A 15,846-nucleotide genomic window follows, 5' to 3' on the forward strand; every position below is an offset into this window, starting at 1 on the left:
ATAAGCCTGAGGTCATGTCTTGCATCTGTGACATCTATTTCCCCTGAAACCCTTGCAGTGGGGCCCTGTATCTGTCATGCACACAGCACAACCACAATTTCATTAGGGTTGTGTGGCTGTGTAGAGCATTGAAAGCTTGTAACTATTAAACATGGTGCAAGCAACTGAACACATGGGTCTTGAATAGCTCTTGTAGCAAATTAGCTCAAAAGGGAAATGTTTATAAATATTTACTAGGGCTTCCCTCGACTTAAGGATTTTTCTTGTCGACTAGTAGTCGTTCATTTTAAGCATTAGTCGACTAATCGCACATTTATTAATAAACCATTTAAATCATTATTATGAGCCTTTAATTCCCTTCATAGCCTAATAAGCGCTCAAGCACACGCATAAAGCTTGCCAGAGCACACGGCAGAAGTAATGATTATGAATGTGTCAGTGAAAAACAGTAAGGAGACTGCATTAACATTTTAATAATTTGATAAACTAGTGTTCTCTTTGTTTTCGGTTTAAGAGATGAAGTCGGCAACACTGACTCGTCATCTCCGCTGTAGTGAAGCGCCTGTATGCATGTTTCATATGGATTATATAATCTGAGAATATTTGTTTTCAATTTGGTTCATTTGAAATTAGACATTTCACTCTCTATAGATGGCCTATATTTTTAATGTCTGTAAGGGTTCGCGCTCAAGTTCACAGACCAAGAAGGCAGAAAGCGCATCCTGTTTGCTTTCATTATTTTACAAAAGCGTGATTTGTTTTTACTGTGAGTGCACACAAATAAACGTATCTTTACAGATTCCAAAGGTGTATTACTCTTATCTAAACCACACCGGCGCCTCTATCTGTCCTACAGTGAGCGCTGTTCAGCTTCCACTCTCCGCACAAACACTTAAATAGTGCACATTTCTCTAGGTTAACATTAGATTGAATGGCCATGTAAAGTTGCTAATACTTACATATTTCAGATGCCTGTAATTAATTCTCCATCTCTAATTATTGCCTCTCGCTCTAGTACTATGTAAATACATATGCATATTTTCTATACAGCTGTATATATAGAGTAAATAATGCACAAATATGTACATAAATCTTCTGTTCCAGATTCAGACACATTATTTATTGTTAAGTCTTATTTAAATATATGTACGTATGTGTATATATATATGCATGTATGTACCAAGAGCTTCTTAAAAACCACAACAAATTCCTCGTGTGTTTGCGCACACTTGGCGAATAAAACTGATTTAGATTCTGATAAGCCATATTTGAGGTCGATGAATGATAGGCGAGCTTTTGGATGTCCTGCCTGATGCACTATATCTACTGTATTACCATAGACCAAGCCTCTTCTGGTCGACTAGCGATTAGTCGACTATTAGGGGGCAGCTCTAATAATTACAATTATTTATATCAGCTGCCAGAAGTAACTGTAGCAGAATTAAATTGCCATAATCTAATCTAAACAGGCATAGTTCAATAAACAGCAAACAGGTATGGCAGGGGCAAGACACGGAGTAATCCTTAGGGCAAGCGTGGGTCTTAGATCGGCGAACGATATCCAGAGGGCTTGAGAAGAGGGGTAGTCCGATAACCTGAGCAAAACTCTAAACGAGGTATACACAGAGTCTGAAAAGGTGAGACAAGGGTAATCCACAATACAAGGGCAGGAAACAGGAAACGAGACGGTACACAAAATAAACTAAACTTAGACTTAGAGAACACAGATTGGCTCGGTAAGGCAGCTAACACCTGGAGAGTGCTAAACGAAGAACCAGACTCGGCGCTAAACATAAACACAGAAAGGCTCGGTAGAGTAGCTAACACTAGGAGAGTGTTATACGCAGGACAATACTTGGCAGAGAGGAAGAAGAAGTCCATTGTTTAAGTAGGGTGTGTGATTGTGTGATAATTCTCAGGTGTGAGCGTGATTAGTGCAATCAGCTGTGTGTGTGTCGTCAGTGCAATGGATGATGGGGAATGCTGGGTAATGTATAACATTCTGTGTGGTGTAGGTGAGGTTACATTAACTAGAGATCTATCGTAAGCATGCATAAAACAGTATACAATACACAAGACCCATATACAAGGAGGTAGTAATCATACATTAGATTCATCTGCGCTGCAGCCGTGCCGGAGCACATCCCACGCAAGGAAGATAATTCTACAAGCAGCTGCAATTCCACGTTTTCAAGCAGAGATGGCGACATAGAGGCAAAACTTACGGACTGCAGCTTTAAATAAACTGCTGAACCAATCGGAATTGAACCTTTAACAATATTCGTGCAATTGTGAACTGCATCCCAGCGTGCATAAGAAGCTTAGACATGCAGTTTCTATTTATATGTGATTGAAGAAAACAAAATATATGAAAATGTGGCCCCCATGAATATTTATGCATTGCGAGATCAGATAAAATGCTGGATTCAAAACACTTAAGTTATACATAAACTCATGTTACCTGCTATTTCATGGAGATGCAAGGGCCAATCTGACACTGTTGTGTGACATGAAAAAAATGTTTGCATGTTTGCCAAGCATTTTTCAAGTGCCAAACTTTTCCTTTGCCTGCATGGACAGACTGCACATACATCACTCCTCCCACAGGAAAGCTGTTTATAGAAATGTACCATCACATCTCACCCAGAATGCAAGTAAGCATAACCAACAACATGTATTTGGCTTACTTAAAACATTATAGCTCCCTATTCTTACTTCATAGAGCACTTAAAATCCATTCACACTAGGCTAATTTAAGAGGCCCTGTGGTGTGATCATTATGGTTTCACAGAAGTAATTTTAATCCCACACAAGTTGATCATGAGATGTTCATGTGCATTCAAAAATTGTTTCAGTAACTGTTTTTTTCTTATAAAACTGATATCTTTATGTTTACGTTGCACCTTATAGAATTTATCATTTCCGTTATCTGCACCTTAATGTTTCAAGCATTGATACTGATGAGTTGACACATTGACGTTGATATTTTAAAATGAACAATATCTCTAATCAGTATTTCTCAATTTAAATTTTTTATTTTTTTTATGAATTAATTTTTTTGGCAATGGGATTGCATTTTGCATAAATAATACATGCAAAGCCTTAGAGTTGGACCAAAAATTAGGTAATTGGGGAGGACGAAATGTAGGAGTCAGGGGAACTGAAAAAAAACTAAACAAATTATGTACTGTGTTTATTTTGACCAATTTTTAGGCAAATTAGTCTCAATGATATTTATTATTTTTATTTCCTGTTTCCTTGAAGTGAATTATCCATTGAAATCATGGTGCTGTCGTCTGGCGTTGCAATGATATATTTGACAGCTTAATGGTCTTTTTTTTCTCCATGTTGTGTAATGTAACAGGGCAGTGGCACAATCTGATAGGATAAGGTGTGAGAGTTTGTTCATCAATCATCCACTGATGCCCACACATGACCATAGACCACAGGTCAGTCCTTGCCACAGATACCTACAAAAAAAACACCATGTAGGTAGAGAACATTTGAGAATAGTTACATGTGCACCCAATTGTCACTTGTCAGACTGACAGAAAAAAAGACCTTTAGGGGTACAACAGCCTGTCTCTGGGACAGTACCCCTAAAGGGACAAACCTGTACCTTATCCCCTTAAAAGGTGCATATTAGCACCTTAAAATATGGTACTTCAATGAACCTTTTAGAGGTACAAAGAAGACCCATTAAGGGTACTGCCCCAGTGACAAGCTGTTATACTCCTAATGGTACAATTTTTGCACTTTTTTCCAAGAGTGTGTGAGCTTGGTAAGATCTTTTGTGAAAGACCAAACAGGTCTTTGTTGGAGTATAAGATTCATCTTGAATGCGGATAATCAATTGTCACTTATTAAGTCACACTAAGCCTATGGACTACCGAAATTTCCCAAAAACGTACAACAAGACATGTAGATGTTAGTATTTGTGAAGTGTTGTTTGGGATGCAAGGTGCAAACGCACTGCATATGGTCCTCAGCTGCCTGGGGTGAGGCAGAATCTTGTTGCCTCAGCAGGGGGCGGGAGGGGAGCATGCTCCAATCACCCACGAGCCACTTCTGGATATTTTATTTGTCAGCACATCTATCTGTACAAGCAGGGGACCAATGGCTGCAGAGGAAGTGGTCCTTCTGTCACAGAAACAGTTGGCACAGAAGCAACAAATTACAGCATTATCCAACCCCCTCCTGGTCCCTTGCCGTCATCTCCTCCCTCCCCTTCAACTCCCTCTATCTCTCATTCTGTATCATTTTCCTGCAAGCTCTTTCAGCCATCAATGAAATCGCAACCAACCCTGCTGTGGACCGACTCCTGCAGCTGGCTGAGCGAATCAGCAGGGCTGCAGAACATCTGCCATATCTTGCAATCACACAGATAACCCTCCTTATTCTCTATTCATACCCGTCATTCTTGGCGATACGCCTTGTATTGTCTCCTTCAGAGATCTCTCGGCACCCCGTTCTGCTTTCTCTTTTTCCTCAGGATTTAAGACTACTAGCTGTTTTTCCCCTCTCTTCTCCTCTATCCCCACTGACTCCTCCCTCCGTTGCTCTCATACTCCCTCACTCACTCATGAACACACTTGAACACAAGCACACATACATGCGCGCACACACATCCTCCTCCTCCCCCATCGCTGCAGTGTCTCTTAACTGCCTTGAAGCTAACAAGAGGAGAAATAGCACACCGACAATTATAAGAGGAGGAGAGAGCACGACACAACAAAAGAGTGCCAGTGAATGAGTGCATGTGTGAGAGGAGATTCAGGCGGATCTGAGGATGTTGGCGATTCGGGACTAAGGGGACGGATTGCGCGCTCCCTCTGCCTCCCAAGCGAATGTTTGTCTGCAGTGTTGCTGGTGAATGGACGGCAAGCAGTGAAACGGTGAGGAAGCTTTTTCCTTTTTTTTCAGTCTTCTTTCCACACACCCTTATTCCTATTGTTACACCAAGGGTAGCTTCTCTGGTAGTGTCCTTGGGTTTGTTTTTGGCTTGGGAAGGTGAACATAAACGTGTTTAGCACCTCGGGTTGCAGAATGGTCTTTTCCTCCATCTCGGTGAGGTGATGCCCAGGGATGATGCTGAAGCAGCCCTCCTGAGCCCTGGATTGGCTAACGAATGCATGATTGAGGATTAAACATCTTTGATGCCTTGCCCATGTACCGTACCTTGTGATGTGGCTTGTGCAATGTTTAACAGTGACATATTATTGAATCTCATATGGGGCAGTACACTAGGTATAGTGTGTTCATGCTACGCTCTGCTGGCTGGTGAATATAGAAGGAGTTGAATAAGGTGCACACCCCATGGAGAGACAGGGCTACTGTTTCTGATGGCAAGCCCCATGTCGATATTCTCCTTTCGGACATACTCCTGCTGATCTTTGACTCCCACTGCTCCATGTTAACCAACGACACATTTGCTCCCTGAAGGCAGGCCCCCTTCCTTTCCCTTCCCCAGAATGTGTCATTTGAAGCATTTTTGCCCTAACTAAAATTCCTAGGATTGTTATTAGGGCAACGAGGGCGGCATAGCCTGGTGACAGGGTTGTGCGTGCATGTGTGTGAGGGAACCTGCACTGGGAGGGGTTTAGGTGGCTGGAGTGGGAGGATATAATGGTAGAGAGATAGTAGGGGCAGAGGGGCGGAGGTTGATGCGGTACACAGAATGAAAGGAGAGAGAAAGATAAAATATATCCTGCGTGAACCCGCCACAAGCAAAGGAATGGATGCACGGGAAGGCCCACGGACCCATTACAAATGAAATCTCATTAAAGTCTCAATGGTTTCTCCTAGATGGCAAAGAGATTAAAGGGAAAGCAAATTGCCTCTCTTGACTAAAGAGAGTTTACTTCTCTAGAGTAAAAGACTCCGATAATCCTGCGCTTATACCATATCTCAGCAGCGTCTTGGACTGTGCTCCGATTTGCCTAAATGCTAAAGTCTGAAGTTTCAGTATAAACTCAATTATTTCTCATCACATTCTTTTAATGCCAATTAATTTGAAATACATCGTCCACGTTGATATTATTGCTTTTACGCTTACTCTACCTTAACAATAGTCACATTTGTCTACACTCTTAAAACAGGAAAATGTTACACTGATTCCATACAAGAAGCATTTTGGGTTCCCCAAAGAACCTTTCAGTGAACAGTTCCTAAAAGATTTTTTCTTAGTATTAGAACATTTTATTCCAAGAACATTTTTCCACTTTAACAAACCTTTATGCAATGGTAAGTTTCCATGGAACCACAGATGCCAGTAAAGAACCTTTATTTTTAAGAGTGTATTTTTGTTTTTCCAAAGGCATTTTAGGAGAAACATCTGAGACAAAGTTGATTCTTCAGTAAAACAGCTGAGAACTCCTGTGCTATTACAGAGCAGTATAATTTTCCTCTGGGAAGGTTGGCGAACAGTTATGCTAGCTAAGTTCACATCATTACAGCACAGTGGCACCGGTGTTGCTCAATAGAGTGCTAATACAGTAAAGATGCTTTGGTACTCATAAAGACAGGAAAACACAGACTATGCAAAGATGAGCAGAAACCGCCAGCGCTCCACCCCCCTACAACCCACAAACTGACCAAACTGCAGGATGATTGTGCAACATCAGCTAAGTACCAGCTAATATTTGTATATCCTGTGTTGTCGTCTGATATGATGGCCGTTATGGGAGGCTTACTCTCATTTTGATATTGCTGCTCATTTGCTTATAACAACGCAAGGATTATCATGAACGTCAAAACACAGGCATCAGTGTCAGTGATATTCAAACACTATAAACGTCAAAGACAAAATGATCACAATAGAAGCTTAGACTCGAATGATGATGGTTAAAAATAAACCTCAAGGCTTAACTCACTAGGCTTTGTTTTCCAGGTAGCTCATCATCAACTGCGAACCAAAATCGTGCCATAAACAAAACCTTCTAAACAACTGAACGTCAGATTGTTATGCATTTGGGTCATGTTTTAAAAATACCTGAGCTTGCTGCTATGATATCAAAACATGCATGCATACAGATTTGATCTTAATTTATATTTTACAAAAGAAAGTCATTACATTTATTATTTAGTATGTTTCTGTCACTGAAGATATGTTGAATTCAGATTCAGAGTGTTTAGTTTGTGGGGTCGTCCTACATGAGTCTAGTGGAGACTAAAAATCATGTCCATGTTAGTAAGAGTATGCTAGAAACCCAAAAATGGGATGCAGGAAAATGAGGAGAAATAAATTTTAGTCAAATTTCAACAACGATAGGAATATTCTTGAGAGGGAAATGCCAAAATATACACATGCTACTTTCGGAGTGAATGCTTGAACGATCATAACTGGGTTTAGGCACAACAGTAGGGGTTTGGCAAAACACCTCACTGTTGACCTTACATGCTCTGATAGCCAGCTGTTCATTAATGCTCAGGACAAATCACACATCTGCCATTGAGGATACAGTTTCTAAAGGGCACTGCTTACTAAAACAGTAATTAGTTTTATTTATCATTCCTGGTGTTTGTGGCTCCTGACTGTTTTGCGGTCAGATGTGTGACATTTTTTAAGGTTTGTGGGTTAGTCAGATCTTTAATGGTGCTAAAAAGAAATGGTGGTATTTTTACAGCTCGCATGTGTGGCATATTACAAGCATGCTACTAAAAAGTATACTAATGGCACAGAAATGACAACATAACTTTAAACTTTACTTTCAGAATTATGACTATAATATGACTATTTCTTCTTTGTAATGAATGATTGTTCTGGTCTCTATTTTAAATCCACTTTCAATGAAAGGGGACTGAATCATTGAAACAGGTATTTAGGATTAACTGATTAATTAAACGATCAGACTCCACAGAGTCATTCATTATACAGACATCAATACTACTTCAAAGCTGTAAAGGCTTCAAATCAAACTGACCACTTTAATTGAACTTTCAATTAAATCTTAACTTTCAAATTGCCTTTTTGAGTTCCAGTCCCCATTTATTGTATTTTCAGGGACTATATTTCAAATGTTTCCTTTTGTGTTATGTGGAATAAACTCAAACAGGTTTGGAATGACATGAAGGGTCAGATTGATCATTGCAATCTCACATATGACAAACAGTAATCTCTCGTTTCAGCTGGAGTTTCTCTTTAAGTGATATCATATTGAAAAAATGAAGCATATTGTGCAAGACTTGTCTTCTGACGTAGATTGGCTGGAATTGGAGTATTCGGTGAAGTCAACTGAAAGGGCTTTTCTCAGTGAGAGCATGGAAAATCCAACACGCTGACAAGTTTGGGGTCAAGAGGTGACCAGGCCCTTGTTTTATGGAAACGCATGTGTGAGAGGCCCTTTGTTGAATTGAAACGAGTCATTAGCTATATCCAAGTGGTTCATTTGTAAGAAGAACTGTGGAATTCTATGTGATATAGGTCACATCCAAGTCTGTTAACGTTTAAAGATGTGTTAGATTTAAAGTAAAACCAGCTCAAATGGTCAGGGAGAAAGGTTACTACTGAATGTTGCCCATATTGTTGCCAGTAGTGGAACAGGCTTGTTACTGTGAACTAAACAAACAGGCCATTTTTAAGAAATAAATTCCTATATGAAGATTGAGCGATGTCATTCCCTTCTGAACAAGCCTTATATTCTTGATCACACATGATAAACAATGTATTACTTCAGACTGTATTAAAAATTGTGACTTGTAAAAAAAAAAAATTCACATACAACTATTTATGTATACTAGATTTTTCCATTTTCCAAATGTCACTTGTATTTGTGCAAAGCTATGTTCTGGCTGGTTACTTAACTGTCATAAAGTCAAAAGACTTAAGAAAACTGGCATTTTCACTGACAGACACCACCTTCCCATTCATGCCAAGTTTGTGTCTGTATCACCTTTACTTGTTTGCTTATTGCACCTTTATGCGTGTTCATTTACAAAGCTAAGTGATTTGGCATAAAAGCACTGTTGTCATGACATCAGCAGAATGAAATGGATCCGACTGTTAATTCAGTAGTCAAGATCACATTTCTCCTGATGGCTCAACTCAGCATTGGCTTTTGTGTACAGTCGTTGTTATCAGCAGTTTTGTTTCACAGCAGTTTTGCATTTAACAGAATGGTTTCATAATACTGTGTTGAGGTGTACAGAAGGAAGTAAGTTCAAGAACTGAAATGAAATGACTATTTTGGTTATGGAAACAATAGGCCTTTATGTGCAGTAGATATAGAACATACTCCGTTTTATTCTTATAGATAAGAATATTAACATCGTAATTATAACATTTACTAATACATTATTAAAAAGTTGTATCTGTTAATATTGTTTAATTGACCTCAGCTAACATGAACTAACAATGAGCAGTTGTTTTTTTATTAGCTAACGCTGACAAAGGTAAATAAATACTTAAAAATAAGACTTTAAAAACATATTGATAATGGTTAGTTAATGTTGTTAATGCTTAAACCTAATTATAACTTATTGTATATCTGTAGGTACTCTTGTAATTGTTGTTTTTTTCTCACATTGTGTTTTTTCCAAGTAGTTTTCCTCTACTTATATCAGAATGTATTTGTCACAGTGCAGGACTATTTTTTGTTAAATGAACGAAACTATGTAATTCAAAATTATACTTTTAACAATACAAAAATGTTATTTGTTAAATACCCATATTATTTAGTGTATAATAATAATATACATTGATTAAATATACATCGCTTAAAGACTTTTTGTTCCACTGTATCAAATAGAATTGCAAAAATAATGATAATTTCAAACAAGTTTCCTAAACACTCCCCCTTCTGCCACTGGTTGGACAAACATATAGTCCTGCCCCTAGACTCACTCCATTGGTTGAGCCAGTGTTGCTACATTGAGCTGGTCAGGAAAAAAGAAACAGAGCCAATCTTTACCTTTTTCAGAAATCAACCTAAAAATGGCTTACTTTTAGTCGTCTATATATTAAACTGGGAGGTGAAAGCGTTTAAACATTAACAGAATTTACCAGAAAAATGGAAACTCATTTGCAAATGATAGGCGCATCATGTTTTGAAACAGGTGTAAAGGTGAATGAGTTGGATGAGCCATTTGTGGCATTCATTGGTCAAGCATGGCTGCATGCGACGTCTGGCTCTATCACTCGGAAATAGCGCTTGGCAGGAAGAGGAGGCACATACGCTTATCTAGGTCAGCAGGTACGGGAAAGGGACTCAGAGGCGTGTGTGCATCTTTTTGTGCACACACGTCACCAGGGGAAGTGGTTTCAGGAGCTTTAACAATACCTGGAATAAAAATAAAAAAAAATACCATAATGTATCATAATGACATATTCAGTTATAAAATCCAGCATATCGACTGGCTCGTTCGCTATTTATTTAGATGAAGTTCTATGCATGCAGTCATTTAATCACATGTTCTGCTTGCATGAACCTCAACCAACTTCAATAATGACATAAAGCAGATTTTAATGTATCAGTCAGAGTTTGATGAACAGTAAGGGATTAAACAGTAAGGGATTATGCTATTTGTAGGAATGAATTGAGAAACTCTGATGTAAAGTACTGCCATCACACCCAATAAGAAACAAATCGCATGAAAATATTGAATATTAGCTGCTTCCTATTATTGAGAAAATGACTAGGAATACATAATATATTTCATGTATTTATTGGTTGATATTACAAATAAAAAAAAAAAATTGGATTATGCTTAATTATGCATGATCATTTCCGTAAATCTTCACACAATAATTTTATAAATTTATTTTATGATATATTTATTATTTATATACATATTTTATTTATTTATATATTTTATATATATATAATTTATTAATTTGTTCTAATTATATTTGCGTAGTAAGAAAATCAGAGTTTTGAGTATATATAATCTGATATAAAGTTAATGTTTAAATGAAATATAATTTCATTAAGACTATGAAAGAGCACCTTTGAGCGATGCAATTTTTCTTCAGTTTTTTTCTGAGAAACATCCTACAGTATTTGTGTGTGTGTGTGACCGAGTGTAGATGAGCTAAGAGGGTCCTCTTTTCTGTTCTCATTACGCACAGAGCATCATTGTATTCGTTTGCATGGCCATAACAGCAGTCATATGACTGAAGGGGAGGTGGAGGGGTGCCACCACCCGATGAGCTCTCTTTCAGTCATATGACCGCTGTTATTGCCATGCAAATGAACACAATGATGCTCCACAGGATGCACAGGGCCTGAGTCTGTCCAACCTGGCTAATGTTGTCAAATAATCAGGCTATCTGAACTATTAGATCTATCTGATCAAGGCTAGAATCAAGTTGATCAAGTTAGATGATCCGCTATGCTAGCATATTGCTTTATGTTTTAAGCATAGGGGAGTGTTCCAGGTTCAAAAATAGGTAAAGACCACATGAAATTGCTTATATTGCGTTCAAGTCATGTCGGATACATCGTATTCACGAGTTGAACGCACATGAACTCCACCACAAAGTCGTTATTACGAGCGGGAAACTCAAAATTTTGAAAGCCCCGAGTTTCCGAGTTGTGGGCGTGTCAGTGAGAAAACGTGTCGGATGCAATTGATGCAGCTAAAAACTAAAGATATGCAGTGTCGGTAAAGTTGTTAAATTAATTAAAAAAAACAATTTTTTTGTAATGTACAATAAAAGTATATAAGTTACATATACAAAATATTATATTATATTATTGTATAATTATAATAGAATTTATAATTCAGTTTACATCACCTTCGTAAATTAAATAAAAAAATAAAAAACACAATGTTGCACATTCTTCATTCATCATTTTGTAGATGCAGAGTTAACAAAATCGTTGAATTTTATGTAGAAAAGTTAAATCGCCATCTTGTTCCAACCAAAGTGACTTGAATGCACCCGACGTCGTAACAATGACTTGTCAACTCTTAAGTACGAACATCCCAGGAGGACTTGAACGCAGCATTAATGTCTAATGTTTTCTTACTAGTGTTGACATATTTTCTATTAAAACAGGAAGTTGTGTTGGGACATGTCAAACAGCTCGTATCATCAGGATACAGTAAAGTCTCAGCAATGAAACATGGCTTGCTGCTTGCTAGTCGTTGCATATGGTATTGGGGGAGGGACATTTACATTCTAGAGAGCTGTTTTTAATATACAAATCTGTTACGTGCAAGAGTTGTCATCAATTTTTTTTCTCTGTTTTACCAGAGAAGGATTTTGAAGTCAGCATGAAATGGAAATTTGCCCTTTCAGTTTTATTGATCTGATTTGTGTATGTTTGTGTGGTTTTTTTTTTATGTTTTGACCTTGTAATTTTTAATCAAATTGTCATAAGTCGATCTTCTATTTAGGAATGAATCGATCCGATACTCAGTATTGGTATCAGCTCCGATACTCTCATTTTCTGCCGTATCGGGTATCGGTCAGACGAGACCGATCCAAATCCGATATTGTGTGTATACTATTCTGTGTTATTGTTGAGCCCCATGAAATATTATAAAGCACCAAAATGTTTTTGTGCACTATTATTTCAAGTATTCTGAAGCTGTCCCATAGTTCAATGTGAGGTACAGATGAATATTTAAGTCATTAAATTCAAGTTCACAAACTCATCTTTCCACTGCGGCTGTCTGTCATCCTCCATTCAGCATTCAAACTGCGTGTTGCGTTCGGTTACTACAGTCAAAACGATGAAACTCTCTTCAAGAGCGCACAGTAACATGTTTAAAACTGTTAAAAGAAAAGGCTCAATAAACTAAAAAAGACTGTTAAAAGAAAAGGCTCAATAAGTGTTTTAAACACTTAAATCACACAGATTTAATACACTATGCACAGTGCTTGAAGTGGGCCGGTACGCACCTGTACGCAGTACCAGCACTTCTATATTTTAGTCTTTAGAGTACCTGCACTTTTTTGTGCATATTGGCACTTCTAACATGTTCATGTTCTTCATTACTGTGCTATACATTTAAAAGAAATGTATTTTTATAGTATATTTATATATAAATGTATTTGCTTGTTTTTTCATAAATGTATTTTTTTGTATTTACAACAAAGAGCAATGTGTAACATTTTACCAGATTTAGTCATACACTTATTCACTTTTATTTGTAAATAAAAATGTTTAATTTCATTAGATTTTATAAAATTATTGTTCACCCGTTACTTTTCTAGAGTATCTTTTACTGCTGAATTATCCACTAACCTAGTTTATAATAGTATTTTTGTCATAGATTATATATTTTTTTTATTTGTTATTTTTCATTAAAATTAAGTTGTCTATATGTAGTAGATTGTGTTTAACACACAAAAGCGTTATGATCAGGTCAACACAGAGAAGTATCGGATTGGTATCGGCAGATACTCATTCAGATCTGCCTCCATCCAATCAACAACTGATTTTCAATAATCCATTTCAGTCAGATGTACTGTTGCTACTTCCATTACATTGCAGTTTTTAATCTCATTAAATCTTAATCTACATTTGAGTAATCTTGTGTGAATTCCATTTTATGTATTTACTTGCATTATATCCATTGTATTGCAAATTTTGCAGAAGAAATCTTGTAATTTCAGTCCGCTTGTTAAATCATGACTTTCCAATAATACTGTTTCCAGATTCAATCTGCTAATTATTTCAAGTGAAAATCTCAATTGCCATTTATAAGTAATAATTCATCCTGTCTCACACCTTTAAGCTAAGTTTTTAAAAACTCAAACTGCAGCAGCGTACCTGGACACCAAATATTTAACAATTCAGAATAGGTTATTTACCAACTAAAATTTCAGTATGGAGATAAAGCTTAGGATCAAGCTTTTTTGGAAACACTACCGCAAATTGTGAGTGCATATTAGCCCAGTTTGTTGTTTGTCTTTGCGATTTGAGGAAATGTTTGGAACAGAAACAGTAATGCATGACATCAGACTTAAACGGATAGAAATTCAAGCAATCTTGAATTTTGTTTGAGGTAAAAAAATTTACCACACAGATTTCGCAACAGGTTTGTCACGGTGCACACACGAGGAGGAACACGGGAACACGCAGACAAGGATATAACTTCATATAATAGTCTTTACTGATAACATCAAGGCAAGGCAGGGCAGGACAAGGCAGGGCTGACACAGACAGGAACACCAGGGAGTAATGAGTAGACCAGACGAAATCAAACTGAACAGACAGGACTATAAATACACTGGATAATCATAACGAGACAAACACAGCTGGACAAGAATTAACTGATGATTGCATTTAACAAGGACAGGAAACGAACCAAATATGGAAACAAGAGGCAGGAACACATGACAGAGGACTGACAAGGTTCTTTCACGCAAATTCGCCATGTTGACAGAAAGCTGCTTGGTTTGAAAGTTACTCCACTGTGAGCTGTGCTTAAACATCACTATACTATTGACAATTAACATTTCTTTTGTCTGCAAAATTTAGCTAATGTGACCACACCTTTAGATCAGTAACACTATTAGCCATTGCCGTCACAATATTGATCGATCAGCAGCACTTGTGGCATAATATTGATTGTTACAGAATTTATTGGCAAAATGAGTGTCTGTTAACCAGTATGGATAGATCTATTGCGCTTTGCTTCAAAGTCAGGTACGTTCCTGTCTGACAACCCTTCATAAGCATCATTCTGGCCAGTTTTGTGCCGCTACTCCCCCTCATGATCTGTGTTTACAGTGAATAGTGAAATCACACCCCAGCTAAGTGCAGAAGCTAGTGCTAGCGCAGAGATAAACCTACCCCTCCCTTCAGAAATCTGCTGTGCCTCAAAACGGCTCATATCTTATCAGAGCCTGAATTTGAACATTACACACAACCAAAGCAGCGCTCGCAGACAGATTAGCAACACGTCGCTCTTGAGCCTGATCAGACCTCATTTGTATTTTTTATTTGACGGCAGGTTAAAAGGTTGTGGACAAACGCAGACTGTTAGGCTCAGAACTTGAGTTTGTACACTGTTTCCCCTTCTTCAATTTGGTTTCCCTTAATAGACAGATTCCCATTAGCAGCTCTTCTCTCACATGTGTACAGAAATGTTCACAGTACACAGACAGTCATTGTCAGGGCAAGTAGGCCATGTGACTGCAAACAACAGTTTTAATAGGGGCCAGGCCATGCCCCTTCCTCTCATGGGACCTTTTATGACAAAAACAGATCTGCTATACTGTCGCCCACCATCAACGCCGGCCCCAGCCAAATCAAAAGTCCTCTGTTTTGGGGCTGCTATTGACTGAAACACTGCCACTCATTGTTTCTCCTGATGTTTGCACTGTGGTACAACAAAGCTGTGTCCTTTGAGCAAGACATCTAGGGTCGGTTTTGGGCCATGAGCGTACAAAGCCTTGGACAAATGTGATTGTTTGAAGCTCATCATGTGATGCCTTCACAGTCATTTCCAATGCATACGATCCCTTCATCCAGGCATAATGAAACGCATATGCCTGGAACACTCTGAACTTCATAAACATGGTAAATATGTTACTTTACAAAATGCTTCACAAATTTTTGTATCTTGTACATAAATATAAAGACTTTGCCCAGGGGCCAAAATTAACATTCACAGAGTGCTAAACGAGAGCATGCAAAAATGCAAAATGGTTGCAAGTTATCTACATTGTAACTAGCTTGTATGTTATGCTGCAAAAGTGCTTACAGGACACTGAGGATTGGGTTTAGGGGTAGACGTCCATGCTTATGTTTGTTTTGTCTAAAAATCATATGTTTTCATTCAATAAGAATATATGTGAGAATATATGTGCGTTGAAGACTGACACGGAAGAGAAGAAATTGTTGAATAAAGTCATTATTTTTGTTTTTTTGCACACAAAAAAGTATTCTT

General features: G+C 37.8%; 1 protein-coding gene across 1 annotated transcript in view; it reads left to right on the forward strand.

The window, feature by feature from the left end:
- Positions 1-4,594: 4,594 nt before the first annotated feature.
- The window catches only part of LOC306864360 (guanine nucleotide-binding protein G(z) subunit alpha), a 56,361-nt gene continuing 45,109 nt past the window's right edge, over positions 4,595-15,846 (forward strand). Inside the window, exon 1 of the mRNA XM_079408349.1 lies at positions 4,595-4,895. The gene's annotated coding sequence lies outside the window, so the exon portion shown is untranslated. The remainder of the gene's footprint in view (positions 4,896-15,846) is intronic.

This window comes from Barbus barbus (genome assembly GCF_936440315.1).
Source record: "Barbus barbus genome assembly, chromosome: 45".
Lineage (NCBI taxonomy): Eukaryota > Metazoa > Chordata > Actinopteri > Cypriniformes > Cyprinidae > Barbus > Barbus barbus.